Source organism: Arachis ipaensis, chromosome B1 (genome assembly GCF_059453495.1).
Source record: "Arachis ipaensis isolate K30076 ecotype BB chromosome B1, ASM5945349v1, whole genome shotgun sequence".
NCBI classification, from domain to species: domain Eukaryota; kingdom Viridiplantae; phylum Streptophyta; class Magnoliopsida; order Fabales; family Fabaceae; genus Arachis; species Arachis ipaensis.
The window spans coordinates 85,953,952-85,972,133 of record NC_142436.1 but is presented as its reverse complement, the minus strand read 5'-3'; positions in this window follow the sequence as shown (position 1 = coordinate 85,972,133).

Sequence of the window (18,182 nt, the reverse complement as noted above, 5' to 3'; positions counted from 1 at the left end):
TAGAACTGGAACTGTTTGATGTGTGGGGAATCGATTTCATAGGACCATTCCCAACCTCATATTCAAACAAGTACATCTTGGTAGCAGTGGATTATGTTTCCAAGTGGGTAGAGGCTATTGCAACCCCAACGAATGATAATAAGGTGGTCATGAACTTCCTCAGAAAGAATATCTTTAGCCGGTTTGGAGTCCCACGAGCACTCATCAGTGATGGAGGGAGCCATTTTTGTAACAGACCACTAGAAGCTCTCCTCCTACGATACGGGGTGAAACACAAGATTGCCACGCCTTACCACCCCCAAACAAGTGGGCAAACTGAGATATCTAACAGAGAGCTGAAAAGAATTCTGGAAAAGACTGTGGGAGCGTCAAGAAAGGATTGGTCGAAGAAGCTGGATGATGCTCTGTGGGCATACAGAACGGCATTCAAAACACCAATCGGGATGTCCCCATACCAACTGGTGTATAGAAAGGCCTGTCATCTACCATTGGAGCTGGAACACAAAGCCCTCTGGGCTCTCAAGCTGCTAAATTTTGATAGCATTACTGCTGGTGAAAAAAGGGTCTTGCAGCTGCAAGAAATGGAGGAGTTCAGATCTCAAGCCTATGAAAATGCCAAGATTTATAAAGAAAAGGCAAAGAGAAGGCACGGCCTCCATTTGATACCCAGGAGCTTCGAAGAAGGACAGCAAGTGCTCCTCTACAATTCCAAATTAAGACTTTTCCCTGGGAAACTCAAATCAAGGTGGTCAGGACCCTTTCTTGTCACAAAGGTCTCGCCGTATGAGCACATAGAAATCATGGAGGAAAGTTCAAAGAGGACGTTCACTGTAAACGGACAAAGGCTCAAACACTACATGGGCAACATGGGGAAAAACCCCAAAGTGAAGTATCACCTCAAATAATGGAGGAATCGTCGAGCTAGCGACGCTAAAAGAGCGCTTCGTTGGGAGGCAACCCAACCTAAGGTAGTTTTCTTTTCATTTGCATTTCAATAAAAATCACAAGTCGTTTTCCCCGTATTGTGAGGAGCTAAGTTTGGTGTTACACACCAAAGCAATACAAGAGTGAGTGTGTAATTCTAAGTTTGGTGTTCCACTAACGATTTCAGTTAGAATCACACTACACTCCTTCAAGGGCAAATTGCTAGATCCAACCAATCAGGGGAACTACTTAACAGTAGTTAGTTTCTAGTTCATAGTTGTTTTGCTGATAACAATACATGAGCTTTTCTACATGTATTCAACCTACTGTATTAGGCAAGGAACTAAGTTTGGTGTTCACACACCAAGTTAAGTTCAGAAATTCACAAGCATACATGCATACTAACTATTTCTCAAGTGCTTTGGGAACAAGCAACTTCCAACGACTTTGCAGGAATCTCCTGGAGAATTGGTGCACCATCATCTAAGAAGGCGAAGAAAAATGCAAAAATTATGGATGATGACAAACAAGAGGGAGAGCATGAGCACCCCCATGAGTAAAAGGTGGTGGAGTTCCCTCATTGTCCCATCTTTTTCAAGTATTAAATAAGGAAAATCATGTATGAAATAGAACATGCTTCCATGGTAGTTTAGGTTTTTCAATGCTGTCTTTAGTATTTTTCTTGCCTTTTTCATATGTGTGCTGGTTCAAGTTACCTATCTTCATCTGCATCTTGCTTATTGTATGTTTGTCCTTTTAAGCTAAATAAAAAGAGATGTTATGAAAGACCAGAGTGGAGTTTAATTTGTGGAGTAAGTCCTTAAATTTGTGGTGTAGTAATAACTTAGCTAAGTTGGTTCACCAACAAGGTGGGAAGGCAACTATCTGTCCTGAATTATATGCTTGAAACACACCCCATGAGACTAGCTAAATAATAAGATCCAAATAACAAAAAGGAAAAGAACACTAAGAGTTGAAAAAGAAAGAAAGGTAATAAAGAATAAGGCTAGGAACCAAGGGCTTGAACCTTGAGGGATGTGTCTGTGGTGCTCTTGTACCAAGGATATGCTTGGATGAATAAGTTTTTAGGAGTGCTTCATCACTTGGTAACTTGGGTTAACTAACCCGGGATTATCAACTGAAAATCCACTATCAAGAGCAACCTTGCTACAGAACATTTAATAACCCACAGAGGTGCTAGACACCAAGACCTCAAGGAAAGAAAATAACAAACCATATGCCTGTGGTGTGCATGTATGGGGGAGAGAGACTTGAGGGAGTAAGTCCTTAGGGATGTTTCAACACCTAGCACCTTGAACCAACTGGTTCGGGAGTGTTGGCTGAAAACTTATCTTAAAGAGTCGCCCTCTCATAGAACACTTAGCCTAAGGATGCAATAAACCTTGGAAAGACAAAGGGATCAATAAATAACAGTCTCAAAGGGTGCCATCAAGTGAGTATTCCAAGGAATGATAAAGGTCTGAAAGCCAGTAAAGGAATGAACCTAAGTTGCTATGCATGAAACCCCATAAAACCAAGGACATGACTTCCATAAGAATGATTCATTCATCTTGTCATTTCATTCATCATTCTCCTGTTCCAGTACTTGCTTAGGGACAAGCAAGCTTTAAGTTTGGTGTTGTGATGCTAGGGCATTTTGGCCAGTTTTACTGACCTTTTCTTTATGGTTTTAGGGTAGTTTCATGCACTTTCTTAGGAAATAAGCAAGTTTTGGGTAAATAATCACTTACATCTTGATTCAAGCAAACATTGTGAATTTTACATGATTTCATGAGAATTATGCATGAATTAAATGACAAATTTGAATGATGCATGTCTCATAACTTGGATTAGAGCTTTGATGCACTTTATTGCTTGATTTCAGGACAAAGGAAGCAAGGAAGAACCACGTTAGTAGCCACGTTAGTCTAGCTAACGTGACCACTAACGTGGAATGGAGGCTAGCTTGCAACGTTAATGAGAAAAGTAATCGCCATTAATGCCTTCGTGAGCCATCATAGCCCACGTTAGTTGCCACGTACACTATGTTAACGTGGAAGCTAACGTGGAAGAGAAGTAGAACTCCAACGTTAGTGGTAAAAGTAAGTGCCACTAACGTTCTAAAGTGGCAGCTGGCCACGTTAAGAGTCACATTAACTTAGTTAACGTGAACTCTAACGTAGATGAGGAAGATAATGCCAACGTTAGTGACACTCACCTTTGTCACTAACGTTGGACTAAGCTCATATTTGCCACGTTAAGAGTCACGTTAACCTAGTTAACGAGGACTCTAACGTGGAGGGAGCAAGGAATCACCAACGTTAGTGACACTCACCTTTGTCACTAACGTTGGATTAAGCCACTATGAGCCACGTTAATTACATTAACGTGGAAGCTAACGTGGAGAAGATGGATAATGAGCCAATGTTAGTGACACTCACCTTTGTCACTAACGTTGGAGATGGCTATCAATACCAAGTTAGAAGTCACGTTAACCTAGTTAACGTGAACTCTAACGTGGGAAGAAGGGGCATTTTGAAGCGTTAGTGACAAAGGTAAGTGTCACTAATGCTCTCGAAGATTTGGCAAGCCTACGTTAAAGGCCACATTAACTATACTAACGTGAACTCTAACGTAGGGAGAAAGGGGTACTTGATGAGTATTTTGGTGAAAAATAAATTTCCCCCAAAACACACAAATCTAACCGGCAAGTGTACCGGGTCGTATCAAGTAATAAAAAACTCACGGGAGTGAGGTCGATCCCACAGGGATTGAAGGATTGAGCAATTTTAGCTTAGTGGTTAATTTAGTCAAGCGAATCAAGATTTGGTTGAGTGTTTTGTGATTTGCAGAAATTAAATTGCATGGAAGTAAAGAGAACAGGGAATTAAAGTGATGAATCTTAAAGAACAAGAAATTAAATAGCAGAAACTTAGAATGCAAGAAAAGTAAATTGCGGAATCTTAAAGTGCAAGAAATGTAAATGGCTGGAATTGTAAAGGGAATTGGGGATTGGATTTGCAGAATTTAAACAAGGAAAAGTAAATTGCATCAAACAGAGAAGTAGAAGAAGGTTTGGGTTAGATTGGATCTTGAAGCAGAAAAGTAAATAAACATGAAAACAGTAAACAGAAAATGTAAAATTGGGAAATTAGATCTCAGGACCCAGAGACTAGAAAACCAAGTATAGATCTCAATGCCTTCCTAGATCCAACAAGAAATTGTAATTGAAATTCAAAGAAAGTGGATGAAGAGCAATTAACAGAAATTGAAATTCAATCAAGCAGTAAATAAAGCAGTCAGATCCAAGGTTGAGATTGAAACAGAATTTCTTCAATTCTCCAACCCAAGAATCCAAGACAATTGTAATTGAAATTGAAAGTAATAAAACTGAGAGGAAGAGAAGTGTATTCTCCTTCCCCAAGACAAAGAAATTAAAGATCACTCAATATCAAAAGCTTTCCGAAAACTATTATGAAAATTCCAAAAGAAAGCTCTCCGAAGAACTTGAATTCTATCCTATTTATACACTTTCTTCCAATGATCTTCAAGCCTTGAGTTGGGCCTTTGCTCTTGGTGGAATTGGGTTGAAAGAGGCCTTGGTTGATTGCTCTTGGAGTTTGAAGAGGAACCAAAACGAACCAATTGAACCGGGTTTGAGTTTTGCAAAAGTTGGACCAAAAGTTTGAGCAAAAGTTAGGGGGCTAACTTTTGCCCAAACTTTTCATATCAGCAGCTATATCCATCTGATACCAACGTTGGTGCCAAAGTTATGGGTCTAACTTTGGCCCTAACGTTGGCCTTACCTTGTGCACTTGTGGCGCCAACGTTAGCCACCAAGTTAGGGGCTAACATTGGCGCAAACTTTTGCTCCTCCCCTTGTGATTTTCATGTGCCAACCTTAGCCACCAAGTTAGGGGGCTAACGTTGGTGCAAACTTTTGGTGCCCAGGGAGGTTTTCTTCATGCCAACGTTAGCCTCAAAGTTAGGGGGCTAACGTTGGCGCAAACTTTTGGTGCCCAGGGAGGATTTTCATGTGCCAACGTTAGCCTCAAAGTTAGGGGCTAACGTTGGCGCAAACTTTTGGTACCCAGGGAGTGATTTTCAAGTTCCAACGTTAGCTCAAAAGTTAGGAGCTAACGTTGGGGCTAACTTTTCACCCAAAAGTTTGTGCAAAAGTTTGAGGCTAACTTTAGGTCCAGCTTTTTGCTTCCTGGTTCAATTTCACTTATTCCATTGTCTTCTCTTTACTCCTAGCTATTCCTTCTTGCTTCAACCTTTCTCCAAGCTTTCTTCACCTATCATTAATCAACCAAACACATCAAAGCTATGCTTGAAATCATGAGATATTCATTCTTTCATAATATGTAACAATTATAGTATAAAACCTCATGAAATAGCATGAATTCATACATGGTTGATTAAATCATAGGAAACATGAAAATCTACCTAATTGGCTTGCTTGTAGCTCAAGAAAGTGCATAATTCTAATGAAAACAAAAGAAAAAGACTAGTTAAAATAGGCTAAGATGACTTGTCATCACAACACCAAACTTAAAGCTTGCTTGTCCCCAAGCAAGAAAAGATTTATTGAGAAGAAAGAATGAAATGGAAGAGGATGTTCATGCTAGCAGAGTATTATTGATAGTTCAGGGGGTCTTGTGTGGATATGTAAATACTCACTTCTTACTGACTCCTAGGCCTAGAAAGTCTCCTTCAAGCTTCAAGTAACATACTGCTATGACCTCTCATTATTCCTTTATCCTTGGCTATTACGTTGTTTATAAGCTTTATTTGAGTGTCATGTGTAGCAAGTTGATTTTCTTTTCTTTATACTTGACACATTATTCACCATAGACACTTGGCTCACATTCCTTCTTAAAACATTGATGCCCAGCACCTCTTTGGGTTACTAAATGCCTTGTAGTTAGGTTGCTCTTGATAGTGGACTTTCAGCTGATGATCCCGGATTAGTTAACCCAAGTCACCGAGTGTTGATGCACTCCTAAGAGCTTACTAATCCAAGCAGATCCTAGTACAAAGACATCACAGGCATATATTTTAAAGTTCAAGCTATTGGTGTCCAGCTTTGTTTCTTTTTGTTTCCTTTTGTTCTGCCACTTTTTGGCTATCTCTTTTCTTTCCTTCTTTTTGTTTTTCTTTCTAACCAAGGAATTTTTTTATTTAATTGAGATTCATAGACAGTAGGCCACTCTTTACTTAGAAAGAGATATCCTAGCTCTTTATTCACTAAAAGTGAGCTATTATACAACCACACACATACCACCACTTACTTTTATTCTACTTCTATCTAACAGAGATCATCTTGCTTCACATTCAAACTTTTCTTTTATTGAACTTTTCTTTATTCAACACATGCTTCTTGTCAAGTGAAAGTAAACACACAAGCACACACATAAACTAGCCTACTTATTTTAAAAGAAACAAACATAATGCAAAGACTTTTAATTAAAAAGAACTACTTAAAGATGCAAAGACACTTAGAACAGATAGAATGCATGTTTTTTTTTTTTGTAGTGATGAACAAGGAGCAAGTCCACCTTTCATTTGTCATGCCTTTTCTTTCTCCTTTCATACACTTGGCTGCTAGTGTTCCCACCATCCGTGTTTGGTGCCTGTTGACCTCGCCAAAAGCCAGCCTTATTCATAGCCTCCTCCACTCTATCTTCAAGTCTCATAGCATTGCTTACCTCTACCTCACTTCTCTTTTTGAAGAATTCATCAAAAGTTGGGAAAGCCGGATCCATGTTGTGCAAATGTTCTCCAATATAGTTCAGTTTGATTTGGCTATTGATGTTGTAATCGGCTTGTACTTCATACCTTGCATCTTGGAGTGTTGTGAACTCTTTGAGAGCCCTCAAATTTTCAGCTTGCATCTGTTCCAACTTTCCAAAAGATTCATGAGATTGAAAAGCATGTTCTTCTTGCATCACAAGGAATCTTGACTCGAATTCACTTTGTTTGTTCATTATTCTTAGCTCCCTTTCTTCTTGTGCTTGTTGGTTTTTCATGTACAGAGAATGGTATTCCTCTTGCCTTTCTTGGATTCTCATGTACTGTTGTGACAATCTTCCTATTGCTTCTTGCATTTGAGTCATATCCATATTGCCATGTGGGAAAAAGTGTGGCTGTTCCTCCTCCTCTTGTGGCTCTTCTTCTATGTGTGGCTCATCTTCTTCCATTGGTTCTTCTCTTTCCCTTCTTCCATGTGGTCTTCGGCCTTGATGTGCTTCAAGGGTCATCATCATTCATTCAATGGTTATGGGCATGCCTTGGCTTAACCACATTGGATTCTCCTCTTCCATTGGAACTTTAGCCTTTGCACACAACCTCCAAATGGTACTCGGATAGTATAACCAAGATCCAGCCGAATTCTTCTCAGCCAGCTTTTGAATGTCTTTTGCAAGGATGTCATGAACTCTTATCTCTCCTCCCACAATGATGCAATGCAGCATCACGGCTCTCTCCCTGTTAACTTCTGAGGTGTTCACTGTGCCCAGAATTGATCTTTTCATCAACTCATACCATCCTTTTGCTTCCGGGGTGAGGTTACATCTCTTCAGGTACTTATATCTGTTCTTGTCATCTCCTTCCCACTCTGAGTTCTCCATACAAATGTCTCTCGCAATCTCATCATAATCCTGATTCTCATTCAATCTTTGTTGGTATCCCGGTTCACTAAAGCGGTCTGACTTTAGTTTCAAGACTTTCTTGATTGCATCCGGGCTAAAGTCTACTTCCACCCCCCGCACATAGCTCTTGTACGTTGGGGGCTCACGCATGTCAAGCCTTGGGACATTTGCATAGAACTCTCTTATGATATTGGCATTGATTCGGATGGCTGGTGATGCAAGTTCCTCCCACCTCCTCTTCCGAATTTTGTCCTTCATTTCTTGACATCCATCATCCGGCAACAAGAATGGAATTTCAGGATAGATTCTTTTCTCGTTCATCCATTGAATTTGCATTTGATGAAACCAAGACTTGAATCTCCGTTGGTCATATTCATGTGTGTCTTCCTCCACCATGGGATCTTTCCCTTTTCTTCGTTTGGTTCTTGAGGAGGAGGCCATGATCACTTGGTTGGTTGAGTCTTGTGAGGTTAGAAGGAGTGTGAAAAATGTTGGAGAGTTTGATGTGTGTTTGGAGCAAAAAGAAATTGAGACCGAACTTGCTATGACAAGAAATGATGAAGAGAAGTTTAAATGGTTGGAGTTTAAAGTAAGAGAAATGTTGCACAGAGCTTGTTATGTTGAGGAGTGATGAAGGGAGTGAAGTTTCCAAGGTTGGAGTGATTCGGTCATGTGCATGGCTTGAAGGTGGTATGCTTTTAAATGAGCAATGAAGGGTTGGGATGCAATTAGACTTATGGAGATCAAAGGTATGCATGTAAGGATGAATGAAGACAAAGTTTGCTCCTTCCCTTGCCTTTGCCGTGATCATTCTCAAGGAGTGGCATATTTCTTTTTCGAGGCATGTGATGGGATTTTGTCCACATGCTATGCTTTCCTTTGTCTTGTCTTTTTCTTTGAAGATTCTTTGACCTCCTAGTCACCACAACAAGACAACATACATTAGTTTTATCCAACCGTAGCAAGAGTTTTCTTTTTATTAAAACTATGTGGACCATGAATTCTTATATCATTTGAACCGTGACACTCTCCTTTGCGGACACCAAACTTAATGTTTGGTCATATATAAAGAAAATGAGTATCTTCCTCCAATTAGTGAGATTCAAATGTTAAATGTTCATAAGAATTGTTTTCATCATACTTTCTTTTTCTCCCCTTTTTTTTTTCATGAAGGATCAATTGTATCCCTAAATCGGTACATCAAGGTTTGATGAACACCATACTTGTTTCTTGTCAAATGGTACATCACAATTAATGCCTTCATTACCGGAAAAGAATTTTTCCATTTATAAGATTTTGGAAAACAACAATTGTATGATTATTGATGCATGAGTTTCTACTTTTCATGAAGCTATGTGGACACCAAACTTAGTGTTTGGCCATATGCTTTGTCAAGATACTCCAAACATGCAAAATGGAATTATTTGTAACATTGGTTTAGTGTGCTTGAAGGCACACCAAACTTAGCATATGTTTCAAAATAGTGCATGCAGTCAATGGACATGTTCATGAAAAGAGAAAAGAACTCATGCTCAATTGATCATAACCTATTGAATTTAAAATGACATGAATCTTAAAGCATGGGTTGCCTCCCATGGAGCGCTCTTTTATTGTCATTAGCTTGACATTGAGGCTTTCTTTTATGGTGGTTGGTGCTTGTAGGGCCTCAATTTGTCTCCTCTGACCGTGATCCTTTTCTTTGTTCTCTGGTGTTCAATTTCAGCATGCTCTAATGAGAGTATGTTGCTGACAGTGTAGTAATCCTCGGTTTGTTGAGTTGCCCCCAGCTATTGATATATCAGTTGCACTTTGTCACCTTTGGAAAGCCCCTCTGTTGGAATCTTTCTATTCTTCCAACCCCTTTTTACTTTGTTTCTGCGTTTCATCTTTCCTTTTGTTGATCTTTCTTTTCTGGTCGTAGGATTTCCTTGGGGGCCTCTCTTTTCAGTGGCTAATACTCTAATATCCTCTTGGGTTTCTTCATCAGTCTGCACAATCCTTAGCATTGGGATGTTGCTGTGACCTTCCTGGTCATTTTTCATATAGTCTTTCTTCTCCTTGCTAAATTGTGCCTCTGGTAATACTTTCAGAGTGACACTCTGGTCATGCATCCTGAGAGTTAATTCCCCTTCCTCTACGTCTATGATAGCTCTAGCAGTGGCCAAGAATGGCCTTCCCAGTATAACAGAGTCACCATCATCATCGTTTGATTCTAGAACCACAAAATTAGCAGGGTATATAAAACTGTCCACCTTGACCAAAAGATTTTCAATTACACCCCTGGGGTATACCATTGACTTGTCTACCAGCTCCAGAGACATTTGTACTGGTTTGACCTCCTCTATATGCAGCTTTTTCACCAAGGAGGATGGTATTAAGTTAATACTTGCTCCGAGATCGCACATTGCTTTAGTGATGGTCAATTCCCCAATGGTGCAAGGCAACAGGAAGCTCCATGGGTCCTCAAGCTTGGGAGGAAGCCCCTTTTGAATCAAGGCCCTGCATTCCTCAATAATCATTATGGTTTCTTTCTCATCCCAGCTTCTTTTCTTGTTGACAAGCTCCTTCAAGAATTTGGCATACAGAGGCATTTGCTTAAGTGCTTCAGCCAAGGGGATATTGATTTCCAGCTTCTTAAAAATCTCAAGGAATTTGTGAAAATGCTGGTCTTTAACCTCTTTGTTAAACCTCTGGGGATATGGCAGTGGAGGTGTGATGCTCTTTCCTATTTGCTGCTGTCCCTGGATTACTTTCTTTGAGCTATGTGGCTGGTTGTCCTTCTCTTTAAGTTTCTCAGTGCTTTTGTTTGGCATCACAACTTGCTCCTTAGCTTCATCGTCCTTTGCTTGCTTCTCATCCTCTGTTGGTTCTTTGATGCTCTCTGCTTGCTTCTGTGTAGTGTCATTGTTCCTTATCAATGTTCTCCCGCTCCTTAATTGTATTGCCTTGCATTCCTCCTTGGGATTTGGGATTGTGTCACTGGGCAGTGAGTTTGAAGATCTCTCAACAGATACTTGCTTGGAGAGTTGCCCAATCTGCCTCTCTAAGCTCTTTAATGATGCTTCATGGTTTTTGTTTGTTATTTCCTGGTGTTTCATCATTTTTTCTATCAAGGTCTCTAAGTTGGTGAGTCTTTGAGGTTCAGGTGGTGCTTGTGGTGGGTTGTGAGATGTGGGTGGTGGATGATAGGCATTTTGGTTGGTGGGTTGGTTATTGGATTGGTACTGGTTGAGATTAGGGTAGTTGTTTTGAGGTTTTCTGTATGTGTTTTGGTTAGTCTGCTGCTGGTTGTAGTTTTGGTTGTTTCTTGGGTTGTTTTGGTTTGAATTCCTCTGCCATGGGTGTTGGTTTTGGTTGTGAGTGTCTCCCCATCTGAGGTTGGGGTGATTTTTCCATGAGGGGTTGTAGGTATCACCATAGAATTCATTTGGGCTTGAATGCATGTACTGGACTTGTTCCTGCTGTTGCTCCTCTTGGATTTCTTCATTTTGCCCCCATGTGGCTGATGGTTGGTTGGTGTTAACTGCTGCAACTTGGAGGCCATCAATCCTCTTGGTCATTTGCTCAAATTGTTGTTGAATTTGCTGCTGCATTAATTTGTTTTGAGCCAGGATTGAATCCACTCCTTCTAGTTCCATTACTCCTCTCCTTTGTAATAGTTGGCGGCCTCTTTGATGAGCAAAGAAATATTGGTTGTTGGCCACCATATCAATGAGTTCTTGAGCCTCTTCTGCAGTTTTCATGAGTTGCAAGGAACCTCCAGCTGAATGATCCAAAGCTTCCTGGGATTTCAGTGTTAAGCCTTCATAGAAGTTCTGCAGCTTCTCCCACTCATTAAACATGGCAGGGGGACATTTCCTGATTAGAGCCTTGTACCTCTCCCATGCCTCATAGATGGGTTCAGCCTCCATTTGTGTAAATGTTTGTACCTCAGTGATGAGATATTTTGTTGAGAAATGAATCTCTCCCAAAACACCCAAAACTAACCGGCAAGTGCACCGGGTCGTATCAAGTAATAAAAACTCACGGGAGTGAGGTCGATCCCACAGGGATTGAAGGATTGAGCAATTTTAGTTTAGTGGTTGATTTAGTCAAGCGAATCAAGATTTGGTTGATGGTTTTGTGACTTGCAGAATTAAATTGCATTGAAGTAAAGAGAACAAGAAATAAATTGCTGAAACGTAAAGAACAAGAGATTAAATGGCGGAAGCTTAGAGTGCAAGAAATGTAAATTGCGGAATCTTAAAGTGCAAGGAATGTAAATTGCTTGAAATGTAAAGGGGATTGGGATGTGGATTTGCAGAAATTAAACAAGGAAAAATTAAATTGCATCAAACAGAAGAGGGAAAGGGAATTGGGATTGAACCGGATCTTGAAGCAGTAAAGTAAATGAACAGAAAAAGCAATAAACAGGGAATTGAAATGAGAAATTTAGATCTCAGGACCCAGAGACTAGAAAACCAAGTCTAGATCTCAATGCCTTCCTAGATCCAACAAGAACAATAGCAAGGGAATTGTAAATTGCAAAGAAAAGAGATGAAGAACAATGAACCGGAAATGGAATTCAATTAACAGTAAAGAAACAGAGAGATCCAAGATTGAGATTGAAACAGAATTTCTTCAATTCTCCAATCCAAGATCCAAGACAAATGTCAAATGAAATTGAAAGCAATTGAAAACAAGAAATTAAAGTTCACCCAAGTTCAAAAGCTCTCCGAAAACCATTATGAAAATTCTAAAAAGAAAGCTCTCTGAATAACTTGAATTCTATCCTATTTATACACTTTCCAAAATGATCTTCAAGCCTTGAGTTGGGCCTTTGTTCTTGGTGGAATTGGGTTGAAAGAGGCCTTGGTTGATTGCTCTTGAAGTTTGAAGAAGAACCAAAATGAACCAATTGAACCGGTTTTGAAGTTAGCCATAGTTGGACCTAACGTTTGAGCCAAAGTTAGGGGTCTAACTTTGGCTCCAACTTTTCATAGCAGCAAGCAAAATTTACTGGTATGCACGTTGGTGCCAACGTTAGGGGTCTAACTTTGACCCTAACGTTGGCCTTGCTTATATGCTAGTGGCGCCAACGTTAGCCTCCAAGTTAGGGGGCTAACGTTGGCGCAAACGTTGGCCCTTCCCCCTTTGTAATTTATGTGCCAACGTTAGCCTCCAAGTTAGGGGGCTAACGTTGGCGCAAACGTTGGTGCCCAGGGAAGAAGTTTCTCTTGCCAACGTTAGCCTCCAAGTTAGGGGGCTAACGTTGGTTCAAACGTGGGGAGCCCAGGGAGTAATCTTCATGCCTAACGTTAGCCTCCAAGTTAGGGGGCTAACGTTGGGGCTAACTTCGTGCCTCCTAGTTCAATTTCACTTATTCCATTGTCCTCTCTTCACTTCTAGCCATTCCTCTTTGCTTCAACCTTTCTCCAAGCTTTCTTCACCTATCATTAATCAACCAAACTTATCAAAGCTATGCTCAAAATCATGAGATATTCATTCTTTCATAATATGCAACAAATATAGCATAAAACCTCGTGAAATGGCATAAATTCATATATGGTTGGTTCAATCAAGGGAAACATGAAAATCTACTCAATTAGCTTGCTTGTGGCTCAAGAAAGTGCATAATTCTAATGAAAACTAAAGAAAAAGACTAGCTAAAATAGGCTAGGATGACTTGTCATCACTCAGCCTTCAACCTTATAATCCTCTGAGGTGGGTAAAACTTGGCAAGAAACTTGGTTACCAAATCATCCCAGTTATTAATGCTGTCCCTTGGAAAAGATTCCAACCATTGAGTGGCTTTGTCCCTGAGAGAAAATGGGAATAGCATAAGCTTGTAACTGTCAGGAGGCACTCCATTAGTTTTGACAGTGTTGCATATCCTCAAGAAAGTGGATAAATGTTGGTGTGGGTCCTCAAGTGGTCCTCCACCAAAAGAGCAATTGTTCTGAACCAGAGTGATGAGTTGTGGCTTGAGTTCAAAATTGTTAGCATTGACATTTGGAGCCAAGATGTTGCTCCCACAATGTCTAGGATTTGCAAAGGTATAGGAAGCCAAAACTCTCCTCTGGGGTGGGTTGTCATTGTTGTTGTCTGCTCCACCTGGTGTATTGGTTGAATGTTCCTCCATCTCTTGGAATTCTTCGTCTGATTCCTCTTCTCCAACAATATTTTTCCCTCTTTCAGCTCTTCTTAACCTCCTGAGAGTTCTTTCGTCTTGTTCATGAAAATTGGGTATGGTTCTTCTTATACCTGACATACAAGCAGAGCATGAGAAATGCACAAAACCAGTGACACTTCAATCTACTTCTAGATTGAAGTGTTAGTTAGTTTAAGCAAAAAATCAAACAGTTAGTGGGTTAATCAAAATTAAAGAGAAAGTGCTTGATCTAGATCACCACCTCACTTAATCATTATCAATCTAATCAATCCCCAGCAACGGCGCCAAAAACTTGATGAGTATTTTGGTGAAAAATAAATTTCCCCCAAAACACACAAATCTAACCGGCAAGTGTACCGGGTCGTATCAAGTAATAAAAAACTCACGGGAGTGAGGTCGATCCCACAGGGATTGAAGGATTGAGCAATTTTAGCTTAGTGGTTAATTTAGTCAAGCGAATCAAGATTTGGTTGAGTGTTTTGTGATTTGCAGAAATTAAATTGCATGGAAGTAAAGAGAACAGGGAATTAAAGTGCTGAATCTTAAAGACCAAGAAATTAAATAGCAGAAACTTAGAATGCAAGAAAAGTAAATTGCGGAATCTTAAAGTGGAAGAAATGTAAACGGCTGGAATTGTAAAGGGAATTGGGGATTGGATTTGCAGAATTTAAACAAGGAAAAGTAAATTGCATCAAACAGAGAAGTAGAAGAAGGTTTGGGTTAGATTGGATCTTGAAGCAGAAAAGTAAATGAACATGAAAACAGTAAACAGAAAATGTAAAATTGGGAAATTAGATCTCAGGACCCAGAGACTAGAAAACCAAGTCTAGATCTCAATGCCTTCCTAGATCCAACAAGAAATTGTAATTGAAATTCAAAGAAAGTGGATGAAGAGCAATTAACAGAAATTGAAATTCAATCAAGCAGTAAATAAAGCAGTCAGATCCAAGGTTGAGATTGAAACAGAATTTCTTCAATTCTCCAACCCAAGAATCCAAGACAATTGTAATTGAAATTGAAAGTAATAAAACTGAGAGGAAGAGAAGTGTATTCTCCTTCCCCAAGACAAAGAAATTAAAGATCACTCAATATCAAAAGCTTTCCGAAAACTATTATGAAAATTCCAAAAGAAAGCTCTCCGAAGAACTTGAATTCTATCCTATTTATACACTTTCTTCCAATGATCTTCAAGCCTTGAGTTGGACCTTTGCTCTTGGTGGAATTGGGTTGAAAGAGGCCTTGGTTGATTGCTCTTGGAGTTTGAAGAGGAACCAAAACGAACCAATTGAACCGGGTTTGAGTTTTGCAAAAGTTGGACCAAAAGTTTGAGCAAAAGTTAGGGGGCTAACTTTTGCCCAAACTTTTCATATCAGCAGCTATATCCATCTGATACCAACGTTGGTGCCAAAGTTAGGGGTCTAACTTTGGCCCTAACGTTGGCCTTACCTTGTGCACTTGTGGCGCCAACGTTAGCCACCAAGTTAGGGGCTAACATTGGCGCAAACTTTTGCTCCTCCCCTTGTGATTTTCATGTGCCAACCTTAGCCACCAAGTTAGGGGGCTAACGTTGGCGCAAACTTTTGGTGCCCAGGGAGGTTTTCTTCATGCCAACGTTAGCCTCAAAGTTAGGGGGCTAACGTTGGCGCAAACTTTTGGTGCCCAGGGAGGATTTTCATGTGCCAACGTTAGCCTCAAAGTTAGGGGCTAACGTTGGCGCAAACTTTTGGTACCCAGGGAGTGATTTTCAAGTTCCAACGTTAGCCCAAAAGTTAGGGGCTGACGTTGGGGCTAACTTTTCTCCCAAAAGTTTGTGCAAAAGTTTGAGGCTAACTTTAGGTCCAGCTTTTTGCTTCCTGGTTCAATTTCACTTATTCCATTGTCTTCTCTTTACTCCTAGCTATTCCTTCTTGCTTCAACCTTTCTCCAAGCTTTCTTCACCTATCATTAATCAACCAAACACATCAAAGCTACGCTTGAAATCATGAGATATTCATTCTTTCATAATATGTAACAATTATAGTATAAAACCTCATGAAATAGCATGAATTCATACATGGTTGATTAAATCAAAGGAAACATGAAAATCTACCTAATTGGCTTGCTTGTAGCTCAAGAAAGTGCATAATTCTAATGAAAACAAAAGAAAAAGACTAGTTAAAATAGGCTAAGATGACTTGTCATCAGTACTCTCAACATTATTGGAAAAGGTAAACCCCAGTTACGTTTGCGAAGGGCCAAGAAGCAACGTTAGTGGTCATGTTAGCGCCACTAACGTTGAAGTTAACGTGGACCATTTTTGGGTTAGGAACGTTAGTGAAAAAGGTGATTGTCAATAACGTTCTCGACCCTACAATTTCACTTAACGTTAACACCACTAACGCCCCAAGCTAAAGTCCATACCTACTGCACATTTTCTTTGCAAGTAAAGCTAAGCCCACTGAAGAAGATAACTGCTTCAACTCAGGATCCAAAGGCCCATATCCAAGACTTAAAGAAGCAACTAGAAGATCAGAAGAATAGTATAAATAGGGAGAACTTTGAACTAGAAGAGAGCTTTTGGCATTATTAGAATTACTCTCTGTATTTTTTACTTTCTCTGCAACTTCTAGTTTAACTTTTCAGAATGCATTCTCCATCTTTGTTTTCCATTCCCAGAGCTATGAACAACTAAACCCCTTTCATTGGGTTAGGGAGCTCTGTTGTAATTTGATGGATCAATAATAGTTTTCATTATTCTTCTTCTTTCTTTTCTCTTGATTTTACTAGAAAGTTTTCAGTCTTCATCCAATTGAGTAGCTATCTTGGAAAAGAAGCTATTCATACTTGGATCTCTTTGGAACCTTGGAAGAGGAATGAAGAGATCATACTAGAAATGCTTTCTCATGTTGGACCAAATTGGGGTTTGGATGGATATAGTGACATATAATTCTACCAACACTTTGATTTGGAAATACATGTGGTATAATCAGTGACCATACCTCATCTCTTCTCATGAGCAATTGGACCAAGGAATTGGCTATTGATCAAGATTTGAGAGATTGAATTACCAAGGAATTGGAATTCAATCACTTAAGATTGCCAAGGAGATCAATGAATGCATTGATTGAGGAAGAGATGAAAATAAACTTGATCCGGAGGATGGAACATCTCCTAAGCCTAATGAACTCCCCATTTCTGATCTTACCCATTCTCTTTAATTTCTGCCAATTACTTTTATGATCATCTTCCCCATTCCCATTTAAGATTCTGCAATTTATTTTCCGTCATCTATTTTCAGCTATTTATTTCCAGCATTTACATTTTCTGCTATTTACTTTCCCGCCATTTAATTTCCTGCAACTCTCAAACCAAATTCTGCTTAGCTCAACTAGAACATTCCTCCAATTAAAGTTGCTTGACCAATCAATCCCTGTGGGATTCGACCTCACTCTATTGTGAGTTTTTACTTGACGACAATTCGGTATACTTGCCGAGGGAGATTTGTTAAGAGACAAGTTTCCATGCATCACGAGCCTCCAAGGTAAGTGACTGGGCTGAGATGCTCTTGGGTTTTGACCGATGCGGCCCATAGATTCAGGTGCTGCCAGGTTGGCCTATAACTCCAAGGATGCTATCCCAGTCGAACTGATACATTTGGCGCTTAAGAGAGGCCTCTTGATATGCATCCAATCCCTCTGGGCTAGGTGGAAGATCCAGTGCTCGCTGTATGGCACTCTTGGAGACAGGGACTTGTTGCTGACGAACATAGACAATCTACAGAGTAGGCGAGTGGAAGTTGGAGTAGAATTCAACTAGCCATGATAAGTTGGCCTCCCGCGGCTGCGTCCTCAAAAATTCCCATTGTCTCCTCTCTATGCGGGGATCCACAAAATCAACAAAGTGTGTTGGAACAATGAGTCATTGTTGTAGTTCCTCTCGGCTAGGATGGGGAACATCTGTTCGCAGTACCCATGCCTAAGGAAGAACGAAAGAGGAAGATTGTTAAATAAATAGAACCAAAAACCGGAAGGAGAAAATTTCAAGTGATAATGAATGTCAAAGAAAAGATAATAGCTTAAATACATGGTACCTACAACATGTAGGTAAGACATCAATTAAGATCAAGTAGGCAATTCAGAATAATTAGATGCAAGAGGGTAAACACATGGAAGTAATAGGCATGAGAAGCATAACTCAAGCATCAATTAGTAAATGTGCCAAATTAAAGAGCACTTGTATGATGACAATTGTGAATGATAATCCCAAGTACATGTGGATTCCAAATGTTGTGAAAAAGAGGCATTCAAGTAAAAGAGTAAAAGAAAATAGGGTTCAAAATGCCATAAGAGCTTTTTCACAAACACTTGGTGTGCAAGTTAAAATAGGAATGAAAATAATGAATCCAAATGTATATGAGAGCCAAATTTAAATGTCAATTGTCAAATCACTCCTCATAAGATCCACAAGCTTAATTA